Here is a 13,144-nt window from a genome sequence, read left to right on the forward strand (position 1 = left end):
AATGCTTTGAGGGCCACAGACCCAGAGGTGGGTAAATTATGGTGCCAGGTGCCTGTGGAGATGGCAGAACTAAGCCACCAGACCTGCTGTGTTAACTCTTTCCTCACACTCTCTCTACCCTCAATTGATTTGAGGGACTTTTAAAAGTGGTTATTATTGTGTCCGTTCACTCTTTTATTCTATAAATTTTCACCAACCACCTACCATAGGCAAGATCTTGTGCCCTGAGGGAATGTTCAAGAACTGAGTTGGGAAGAAGAGACATACATGCAGCAAAAATAAGTAAGAATACAAAAGATCAAATATTATGCAAGTCACCATTATGACTTGCTGTAAAGTTGTTTTTGGAAAATGAAATGTTAGAAAGTCAGAAAGGAAGGTCATGGTAGGCTGGAGGATCTGAGAGGAGTTGAGCCTTGGTGAAGCTTGGAGAGCAGGCAGATTCGGACAAACAGACACAGCAGACCAGAGTGGGGAGCATTCTAGGTGGGGTTCTGTTATGACCCATAGTTCAGAAGTCGGGGCCTCTTCTGAACTCCCTCTGGAGGTACATGCAAGGTCACTAAGATAGGTTGTGAGATGCATGCCAGGACCAGAGTCTGGAGGATTCCAAATACTGAACTAAGGAGTTTGGCTTCTGTTAGGTAGGTCAATAATGATCAACTCTGCTACACACTAAAATAGCCTGAAGAGATATTAAAAAAACACTAAGTCAAGTGGTCTGTGTTGTGGGTAGTGATGATCTGGAGCCAGTGGTGCAGGCAGTTAAGGAATTTACCAAGACGGTCATAGGTAGACAAAGGCAGAAGTATGAGAAAAGGAATGATAATACATTGCACAGTTGCAGTGGGCAGCACAGCAGAGAAGGGGCTGTCTGCAAGGAGGCAGAGGCTAGAGGGAAGTTTTATAGGGTCCTGCTGGAGGGGGCTGCAGGCAGAAAGGTAATTATGACCACAGACGTCTTTGTGCTTGCAATCTGTTTGTGATTAGACATCTCTCAGAACAATGGTTCATTTTTCTTCCTCACCTAGGGCCCTCTCCCACCTGGGGTCTCTTCCTTATTGTTGCTTACTTATCACATCAGAATTCCACAGTCACTGGTATTTTATTTTAACCTTTATTTTAGATCCAGGGGCAACACATGAATGTTTGTTACAAGGGCATATTTTATAATGCTGAGGTTTTGCTTCCGTTGATTTCATTGCCCTCATAGTGAACATGGGCCACTGATATTTTTTAAATCTCCCCACATGACTCTAATATGCAGGTATAGCTAAGACCTACTATTTGTGATGCTGAGGAACCGTTCAAAACTTGTTGAAATAGAATAGAACTGATGCTCTAGAGAGCTGACCCCTCAGAGTTGGGGTGGTCTTGAAGCAGGACACCAGTTAGGACTATCCCTCAACTGTATAGTCATGATGGTGTGATGAGGGTCTGCACTGGAGTTTTGTGTTCAATCGAAGCTTAGAAATTTGCTAAAGAACAAAATATTCTGTGACTGTTCTCACTGCATACACCAGAGGTCCTGCACCCTTGCTTCCTGAACAGAGACCTGCCTCCCAAAGCTTCAGGGTACAGAAAACCAGGAGGCTGGGAAACAACAAGCCTCACAAACAGTCCTTTCTCTACTCAGCAATGTGATATTTTCAGTAATTACCACTGATGCCTCAGGAAGAACAACTCGTCCAACGCACTGAACATTTCCAGCACAGACACAGCCTAATCACTGGTTTCTGTCCTCCAAATTCACTGTAAACATGAATGCACAGGAGGAAAATGCCCAGCTGAGTGAAACAAGAGATAATCTCCACCCAGCTCATTCTTTGTGGCTTTCATCAGCTCAGAGGGTACCACAGCATCCTCCAGCAATGAAAATTCATCAAGCAGCTTTCTAATGTCAGCCCCAGAGGACTCCAGTGAGACTAACATGGAATCATCACCAATTGAGAGACCTATCGTTGAGATTCTGTTCCTCTGAAACCACTTATAGTACCAGAGGTAGCTTGAGTTCACATGCTGAAAACACTCCCATGGCTTCCTATCACAAGGAGAATCAACTCCAAAGATTTCAACTCAGCTTACAAAATCCTACAGATCCTGTCCTTCAAAATCTGGCCCTTGGTGTGCTGCTGTTACACAAAGCCTCCCCTAATAGCCACATTCATGTTGAAGTAGTTAATATTCTCTTTTTGGTTCAAGGCCTTTGAACAGATGGATCCCTTTGGTCACCTTGTTTTTCCTGCTTAATTAATTAATTTATTTTTATATGAGGTCTTGTTCTGTCACTTAGGCTGGAGTGCAATGATCCAATCTTGGCTCACTGCAGCCTCCACCTCCTGGGCTCAAGCTACCCTCCCATCTCAGCTTCCCAAGTAGCTGAGACTACAGGTGGTGCTACCATGCCTGGTTAATTTTTGTATTTTTTATAGAAATGGGTGAAGTAGTCTAGAATCACTGAAGCAGTCTCCTTGTCTGAGGTGTTACCCAAAGTTCTTTGTCTCATGACCAAGAAAATTAAGGAGCGTGGACACCAAAGTTGATGTTGGAGTGAGAGTTTAATAAGTGAAAGAGAAAAGCTCTCTGCAGCAGAGGGGGCCTGAGAGGGTTTCACAATTGAATGCAAAAGCTTTTATAAACAACCTAATGGAGCAGGCTGCTTCATTTACATAAGTCATGAAAAAATGGCATGAATTTTTATTAGCTCCACCCCATCCCTCTAGTACTCATGCAGGTCCCTAGCCTGATTGCTCCATGTTGTTTTATTTTCCTTAATCCGTATGTGTCAGGAGATGGACTTTTCCACTGCAGATATGTCTGGTTCTATGCAACTTTCCTTATCTATATCGCTGCAAGTCTGTCCTTGGCAAGCCCCCTGTGCAAGTTCCCTCATCTGAGTATGTCCAAAAAGTAAAGGAATGTGCTTATGGAAGCCCACCGTGTATAAGTGGAACACACTGGTTGCATAAGAGATGAAGGTGTTGGACCTTGCTTCCTTATCTATGCTTGCAGCTTGATTTCTTCCAGGCTGCTCTTTTGTTGGAAGGACTTCTACCAAAAACCTTGTCCAAAAACCAGATAGTTATCTGACTAACTGGTTCCTTCCTCTCCTTTCCCTCAGGGGTTTTGCCATGTTGCTCAGCCTAAACTCAGCTCAAGCAATCAGCCTGTCTCAGCTTCCCAAAGTGCTGGGATTATAAGCGTGAGCCACTCCTCCTGGCCATTGCCTGCTTAATTGCTATTCATTTTTACATCTTTATTTAGCTATTACTTCTTTCAGGAAGTTTTTCTTAGATTCCCTAATGCTGAGTCCAGTAACCCTCCCGATGCTCCAACAGTATCCTGTACTTCCATATTTATCATGCTTGAGATGTTGTGTGAACTTTTCTGGGTCTGAAACAAGCTGGTTGTCCTCTGAGGACAGGGATCATGTCTATCTTTTCCTCATTGTATCCTTGGTATCCAACCACGTGCCTGCAAAATGGCAGGTAACCATAAATAGTTGAGGAATCAATTAATAAACTGATAAAATATACCCTTGCTAGTTATGTTACCACATCCCTAAGCACTCTGCTACCATCCCTAAGCAGTCTGAATTTGGGAGGAAGATAATGAAGTGCTGTCATATCAATTCAGCTTCACAACTTTAGTCTTTATTCCGATGGAAATGGATTGTAGGAATGGAGAAATGAGATTCATTGATGAAATTAGCAATGTTCAAGACAAGTAGGTTGGCCAAAGCATGGAGGACACCCTCCTTTCAGGCATAAACAAGGGCTGAGGCAGTTGATGTCAGAGATATGGGTAGTGCCATGTAGTTCCCTCTTGATTTTCAGGAACAAAAGGACATTCGGCTGAATTTCATCATTATTTTTGCTATAGCAACAGCCCAGAAATCTTGGGGAAAAAAAGGGGTACACCTAATAACAGGAAAAGGCAATGGCCTGGGTTTTTTAAAGAAATGACAGAAAAGTAATAAAGACAAAAAATGACCCCTCTACACCAAATCCATGGAGAATGGTCTTTATCATTTCTTAAGACTGCTGTGGGGCTCACACACATACTTTTTAAACCTGACTAAAATATTTAGCTTTCCAGGGAAAAAGATTCTTTCATTTTTTCCCTGTAGAGAGCTTGTGTCAACTGAAAACTGGATTAAAACAAAACATCAAATGGTAAGTTGTGTGTGCCTAGAACACTGTGGTCATTCGTCATTTATAAAAACAGCAGCACTGACAATTTCAGGATGTTAAAGCACCTGGTTTGGAATCCGTCATTCTATCCATACAGAGGAAGGGATTTGTGGGGTGGAAATAAAAAACGAAGGATACTTTATTTTTAATCTATAGGGAAAAGCAAAGATTTCCAATAAAATAAAACTGATATGGAATATTTAAGATGTTTTATATAGGCTTTTATGGAAACATGCACGTTTTTAGACAGAGTTACCGCTTCCACTACTTCTTTTTGAACATAAATAATAACAGTAGATCATATACTTAATGAACACTAAATGACACCTGTTTTTACACCCAGCTGCTGGAAATAAGAATTAATCTCCAGAATCCTTTAGCAATGGGATTTGACTACTTTTAAATAAAATATTTGATTTGTTTAAATTTGTGAGCTAATAGGTGAAGGGCATCTAGAAAAGACCAGAATGTCCATTAGACTAGAATATGTCCATCTTGTGCATGATTCATATACAATGTTGGACCTGTACATCTAAAGCATCTGTGCAGTTGCAAGGTTTCAATTCCATTGAGCACAATTTCTGCACTTCTCTTTGGTGGGTAGTATAAACATTTCCACCTGAGATAGAGAGCACCAGGAGGTTCACAAGCAGAATTGTCATATGAAAGAGGACTCGGAGCCAAAGAGTAGTTAGACAGTTCAAAACCATCACTTCTCTAAAGGTCTGGGTAGAAAATAACCAATGTATAAGTCCAACATGGGCAGAGAAACCAAGAGAGATGGGGAATGAGGAGCAGACAGAGAACAAGCCTGGGAGAATTCTGGAGAGGATGTGGTGGTGGTGAGTGGTGTTAGAGGTTACATGATAGATAATTTACCTGAAAACACATCCTCACAGGAGGGGTAATATTTTTCAGTATCATCCTATGGATGTCTACCAAAAGAACCAAACTTGAGTAAACGGGCCTACAGCAGGGCATTGGCATAAGTTTCCACGGAGTGGTTGATTCATTTAAGGGGCTGTGGCAGACTCTTTAGCCAGGTTTCTTGAAAGGGAAGTTTGGATAGATTCACTTTGACCCCTTTATTATCTTCCATTAATGCAAAAAGAGTTATGATTGTGAGCATAGAACCAGAGGAGTGTATACATATGTGCAGTTTAATAAATTATCACAAAGCACACATCCCAGAGGTGGAGGAATAGACCATTGCCAGCTCCCGGAAGCCAAGCCTGTGCCATAACAAAGACATCGGCTCTCTGACTCCTAGAATAACTGCTTCCTTCCTTGTTTTTATAGTTTTACCACTTTAAAAAGTCATTCCTAAAAAACTAGAGTTTACATTTGTGTCTAGTTTTATACTTCTTATAAATGGAATCATGCACTATGCATCATTTTGTGCTTAGCTTTTTGGATTCTTTTATTTGACATTTTGTCTCTTGATTTATTATTATATTCTGGTCATGAGTTAGTTGTCAATTACACGTGTTTCAAATACTTGTCTAATTCTATGGCTTATTTTTTAAATTTCTTAATAGTGACCTTTGGTAAACATGTGTTCTTAATTTTAAAGTACTGAAATTTATTTATATTCCTTTACGTTTCATTTAAAAATTTGAGAGGATTTTTATTTGACTTTACAAATTGATTTGGGGGATTAACATATTTATAATAATTACCTTTCACTTCGTTAACTTCCACTTGGCTAGGTCTTTAATATCTCAGTTACGTTTTACAAATTTTTTAGTAGAGGTTTTTTGATACCAAGGCAATGGAATACCTAGAATATCTGACACTCAGAGTTATATGACACTTTACATGATAAAATGAGTTTCAGAAGTAATTGCATAATTATCAATAAAAATAATTTTCTTTTTTGTCCTTTAGTTTTAAAATAAACTGCCAATTAAAACAGTATTAAAATTCAGTGAAAATCATTTGTGCAGAGGTACAAATATACACTTACCAAGCAAAATTACACTCCGCAGTTGGCTCTCTCTTCCATTGTTTAAAATTTTAAGCACAAATAGTAACGCTAAGTGGTCACATGGGATAACAAGACAGAAGTGACTTGAGCTTCTGTTTCTTTGTCTTTACCATCACTGTGCTATCAAATTCTGTATTTTGAAGCTCCTGGTAGAATTCAAGTGTAGGGAATATCCTTCGGGTAGGAAACACAAACTGACTGGGAAGCTCAAATGACTCCGAGCCGGTGGGGGTTTATTCTCAAAATGAAAGGCAGCTAGCTGAGTATGCATGCACAATTGTTGCTTTTTTCCTTATTGAGTTGTAGAAATCCTGTTCCTATTCTAAATGAAGCACCATTTCCTTCTGCTTTGTCACATGCCTTGCCGCTCTCAGCTGTATCTATTCATGAACGGAAGTTCCTCCTTCTGCTGTAGTCCAGCTTGTCCAGCTTTTTGCTTACAGTTATGCTATTTGCATTCTGTGTAAGAAACCTCTCCATACAGCACTTCGTTTTCTAAAAGGTTTATCAGATTACTTTTGCCTCTATCGAAAGATACTATGACGAATTTAGCTAAGCAGTCTAATTAGGGAATTTCAAAAACATACACATGTGGACACAATAATATAATGAGAACCATAGAGTCATCGTCTAATTTTAACTGTTATCAACTCACAGCTAAACTTTCTACATCTGTATCTGATCCTTTTCCCTGTTTTTCTGAAACACATAATTTCTTCTATAAACATTTCAATATGTATCTTTAAAAAGTATGACTGTTTTTGAAAACATAATTATAATACCATTTGTACATAAAAAAGAATTAACGGCTCATTAATACCAAATAACTAGTAAATATATTGAAATTTTCAATTGTCTTATGTTATTTATAAACGCTTTTCATTTTGTTTCACTTTTACAGTCTGTCTTTTTTATTCAGAGATTTAGATGAGGTCTACACACTGAAATTGCTTGGTAGACCTTTTAAATCTCTTTTAATCTACAGATCACTCTTTATCTTTTTAAGAAACACTTTTGCAATTTATTCATTTAAAAAACCCCAAATATCCTCTTGCATTACCCGCAATCTGGATTTTTCTGATTGTATCCTTTTCATGTCATATAACATGCTTCTCAGTTCCTCTGTATTTCTTCATTAGCAGCTGAATCTGGAGGCTTGATTGGATTTTGCTTTGATTTCTAAAAATGTTTTGACACGGCTGTGTCAGTGGTGTGGTGTTCTTCTATTGGGAAGCACTCAATGTCTAATTTTCTTTCTTTTTTTGTGTTGGCAAGCACTGATAAAGTCTAGGTCCATTAGGCAATCAATATTGATGTTAATCAAAATATGCATTCTGGAATCATTCCAAGTTTGGTCATAATTGCTTTTTACTTTTGTATGATAATGTTTTAATATATTGCTTAGGATGTTTGTATCTGTGTTTAACAATAAGATGATTTAACAATTAATTGTTTTGTTTCCTTTAATTGTCTCTAAGGAGCACCTTCCACCTTGGACATGAGCCTAAGTTTATCTGAGGCACCTGTATGGAAATGCTCAGCTTTAGAGTCTGGGGCCTTTTGGTCCCACTCTTTTACACCTCCTTCCATGATGCCTCAGGCACTGGAATTCCCACAGAAACTCTCATGATACCACACCTTGGGCAAAGACTCCCTATTAATCAATGCCAACATCTTCAAGTTCTCAAATAGGATGAACATTATGATGGGAATAAGAAAGTGTGATGGCCAGGCCTGCCTTACAAGAGTTCCTGAAAGAAGCACTAAACATAGAAGGGAACAAGTACCAGCCACTCCAAAAACATACCAAATGGTATAGACCATCGATACAATAAAGAAACTGTGTCAACTAATGGGCAAAACAAGCAGCTAGAATCAAAATGGCAGGATCAATATTATTATTTACACATAATAATATTAACCTTAAATGTAAAAGGGCTAAATGCCCCAGTCAAAAGACACAGACAGGCAAATCGGATAAAAAGTCAAAACCCATCAATGTGCTATATCCAGGAAACCCATCTCACAGGCCAGGATATACATAGGCTCAAAATAAAGGGATGGAGGAAGATTTACCAAGCAGATGGAGAGCAAAAAAAAAGCACAAGTTGCAATCCTAGCCTCTGATGAAATAGACTTTAAACTAACAAAGATCAAAAGAGACAAAGAAGGGCATTACATAATGGTAAAAGGAACAGTGCAACAAGAAGAGCTAATGATCCTAAATATATACACACACAATACTGAGCAACCAGATACATAAAGCAAATTCTTAATTGTCTTACAAAGAGACTTAGACTCCCACACAATAATAGTGGAAGACTTTAACACCCCACTGTCAATATTAGACAGATCAATGAGACAGAAAATTAACAAGGATATCCAGGACTTGAACTCAGATCTGGACCAAGCAAACCTAATAGACATTTACAGAACTCTCCACCCCAAATCCACAGAATATATATTCTCAGCACCACATCACATCTACTCTAAAACTGACCACATAATTGGAAGTAAATCACTCCTCAGCAAATGCAAAAGAACGGAAATCATAAAAGTCTCTCAGACCATAGTGCAATCAAGTTAGAACTCAGAATTAAGAAACAAACTCAGAACTGCACAACTTCATGGAAACTGAACAACTAGCTCTGGAATGTCGACTGGATAAACAATGAAATGAAGGCAGAAATAAAGATGTTCTTCAAAACCAACAAGAACAAAGACACAACGTACCAGAATCTCTGGGACACACTTAAAGCAGTGTCTAGAGGGAAATTTATAGAAATACCCACATGAGAAGCAAGGAAAGATCTAAAATTGACACCCTATCATCAAAATTAAAAGAGTTAGAGGAGCAAGATCAAAAAAACTCAAAAGCTAGAAGTCAAGAAATAACTAAAATCTGAGCAGAACTGAAGGGGATAGAGACACAAAAAACCCTTCAAAAAAAATTAATAAATCCAGGAGCTGGTTTTTTGAAAAGATCAACAAAATAGACAGACCACTAGACCAGATTAATAAAAAAGAGAAGAGAGAAGAATCAAATAGATGCAACAAAAAATGACAAAGGGGATATCACCACAGATCCTACAGAAAATACGAACTACCATCAGAGATTACTACAAACAGCTCTATGCACATAAACCAGTAAACCTGGAAGAAATTGACAAATTTCTGGACACTTGCATCCTTCCAAGCCTAAACCAGGAAGAAGTTGAAACCCTGAATAGACCAATAACAAGGGCTAAAGTTGAGGCAGCAATTAAGAGCCTACCACACAAAAAAAGCCCAGGTCCAGATGGGTTCAGAGCTGAATTCTACCAGACATACAAAGAGGAGCTGGTAGCACTCATTCTGAAAATATTCCAAGCAATCCAAAGAGAGGGAATCCTTCCCAAATCATTGTATGAGACCAACAACATTCTGATACCAAAACCCAGCAGAGACTCAACAAGAAAAGAAAACTTCTGGCTAATATCCATGATGAACATAGATGCAAAAATTTTCAGTAAAATACTGGCAAACCAATTGCAACAGCACATCAACAAGCTTATCCATCATGATCAAGTAGGCTTCATCCCGGGAATGCAAGGCTGGTTCAACATATGCAAGTCTATAAACGTAATTCACCGTATAAACAGAACCAAAGACAAAAACCACATGATTATCTCAATAGATGCAGAGAAGTCTTTGACAAAATTCAAAAGCCCTTTATGCTAAAAAAATCTCAATAAACTAGGTATCGACGGCATGTATCTCAAAATAATAAAAGCTACTTATGGTAAACCCACAGTCAATACCATACTGAATAGGCAAAACTGGAAGCATTCCCTTTGAATTCTGGGACTAGACAAGTATGCCCTCTCTCACCACTCCTATTCGATATAGTATTGAAAGTTATAGCCAGAGTAATCAGGCAAGAAAAAGAAATGAAGAGTATTCAATTAGGAAAGAAAGTCAAATTGTCTCTATTTGTAGATGACATGATTGTATATTTAGAAGACCCCATCATCTCAGCCCAAAATCTCCTGAAACTGATAAGCAACCTTGGCAAAGTCTCAGGATACAAAATCAATGTGCAGAAATCACAAGCATTCCTATACACCAAAAACAAACATAAAGAGAGCCAAATCAAGAACAAACTGCCACTCACAAATGCTACAAAGAGAATAAAATACTTAGGAATACAACTAACAAAGGATGTAAAGGACCTCTTCAAGGCAAAGTACAAACCACTGATCAAGGAAATAAGAGAGGACACAAACAGATGAAAAAACATTCCATGCTCATGGTTAGCAAGAATCAATATTGTGAAAATGGCCATACTACCCAAAGTAATTTATAGATTCAATGTTATCCACATCAAGCTACCTATGACCCCCTTCACAGAACTGGAAAAAACACCTTAAACTTCATGTGGAACCAAAAGAGAGCCTGCATAGCCACTGAATTCTAAGCAAAAAGAACAAAGCTGGAGGCATCATGCTACCTGACTTCAAACTATACTACAAGGCTATAGTAATTAAAACAGCATGGTACTGGTACAAAAACAGAGATGTAGACCAATGGAACAGAACAGAGGCCTTGGAGGCAGCACTACACATTGACAACTATCTGATCTTTGACAAACCTGACAAAAACAAGCAATAGGGAAAGGATTCCCTGTTTAATAAATGGTGTTGGAAAAACTGGCTAGCTATGTGCAGAAAGCAGAAACTGGACCCTTTCCTGACACCTTACCCTAAAATTAACTCCAGATGGATTAAAGACTTCAACATAAGACCTAACACTATAAAGACCCTTGAAGAAAACCTAGGTAAAACCATTCAGGACATAGGCATAGGCAAGGACTTCATGGCTAAAACACCAAAAGTATTGGGAACAAAAGCCAAAATAGACAGACAAGATCTAATTACGCTCCAGAGCTTCTGTACAGCAAACAAAACAATCATTAGAGTGAACCAGCAACCAACAGAATGGGAAAAAAATTTTTGCAATCTACCCATCTGACACAGGGCTAATATCCAGAATCTACAAAAAACTAAAACAGATTTACAAGAAACAAACAAACCAACCCATTCAAAAGTGGACAATGTATATGAATAGACACTTTTTAAAAGAAGACATATATGAGGCCAACAAACATATGAAAAAGTGCTCATCATCACTGGTCATTAGAGAAATGCAAATCAAAACCACATTGAAGTACCACCTCCTGCCAGTTAGAATGGCGACATTAAAACATCTGGAGACAACAGATGCTAGAGAGGATGTGGAGAAGTGTAAATTAGTTCAACCATGTGGAAGACAGTGTGGCGATTCCTCAGGGATCTAGAAAGAGAAATTCCATTTGACCAAGCAACCCCATTACTGGGTATATATCCAAAGGATTATAAATCATTCTATTATAAAGACACATGCACACAAATGTTCATCGCAGCGCTGTTTACAATAGCAAAGACCTGGAACCAACCCAAATGTTCATCAGTGATAGACTGGACAGGGAATATGTGGCACATATGTAATACTATGCAGCCATAAAAAACTATGAGTTCGTGTCCTTTGTAGGGACAAGGATGAACCTGGAAACCATCATTCTCAGCAAACTGACACAAGAACAGAAAATCAAACACCATGTTTTCACTCATAGGTGGGTATTGAACAATGAGAACACATGGACACAGGGAAGGGAGCATCACACACTGGGGTCTGTTGTGGGGGACTAGGGGAGAGACAGTAGGGGGTAGGGATTTGGGGAGGGATAACACAGGGGGAAATGCCAGATATAGGTGACTGGGATGGAGGTAGCAAACCACATTGCCATGTATGTACCTATGCAACAATACTGCATGTTCTGCACATGTAACCCAGAACCTAAAGTGCAATAATAAAAAATATGTATACATATATATATATATAAAGAGCAATAATATATATGTATGTATGTACATGTATATATATATATATATATAAAGAAAGTGTGGTGGAGTAGTGGGAGGACAACATCCCAACTGCTCACCCCAAAAATGCTCTAAGTATCCTGTAGTTAGAGGTTAATGAAGCAATGACGTGTATCAGAAAGAGCTTTGAACAAGCAGTCGGCAGAGTGGGTTAGGAGGAACCGTAGATTTGGGATCTCCTGTTAGTTCATCTTTAGGTTAAAGCAGTTAAATCAGATAAAAATCCCTTTCAGCTCTAAAATTTAAGACTTAAACTCCAAAATCAACTTAATCATTTCCCTGATGCACCATCCCCTTGAAAGTCTAGCCAAGGGATAGCCATAGAATTATTTAAAAGAAGAAGAAAAAACCCACAGAACTCAGAAAGACTCTTTAAAAATCTAGTGCAGGTTTCTATTTTACAAATGGGGACCATGAAACTAGGCAGACTTCCTCAATAGGGAGCTTGACAGGAATCTGTCCTGTACGCAGGTCCTTCTAGAAGTTTCTGCAATCTTGGCAGCCCCTGTTTTGTTTTTGTTTTTTTAAACAATAAAGATAGAATTAATATCCTTGTTCTATCTTCCAATTTCCCAGCTGCCTTCAGACAGACTTACTTTCAGACAGCAAGTCTTGAAAGAGATGGGCGACGGGGAGACCGAATCATAAAATTTGAGAGCTGGGAGTCTGCCCTTTCCTGTAGATCATGGCAGCCTATGGTCCCTGGAGGGTGTTTACCCAAGGTCAGCAGATGGGTGGGGGTGGAACTGGGACCAGAACTGAGCTCTACAGACTTGAGCGTCCTGCCCCTCATCTGCAAGGAACCTTCATTTCCTGTCTCTGCAGCCCCTGACCCTACTTCCTCTAAAGGGGATCAGGCTGTGGCTCCTCAAGTTAATGCCAGCCAGGCTCCATGTTCAGCTCGTCTGTTCCCTCCCCTCACCCCAGGGGTATCATCCTCTATTTGTCTCTCATAAAATTGCCTCTCATAGAAGAGGGGAAGTGGGGAGATTGATCGAAACTTT

Source organism: Callithrix jacchus, chromosome 4 (genome assembly GCF_049354715.1).
Source record: "Callithrix jacchus isolate 240 chromosome 4, calJac240_pri, whole genome shotgun sequence".
In the NCBI taxonomy this organism is placed as follows: domain Eukaryota; kingdom Metazoa; phylum Chordata; class Mammalia; order Primates; family Cebidae; genus Callithrix; species Callithrix jacchus.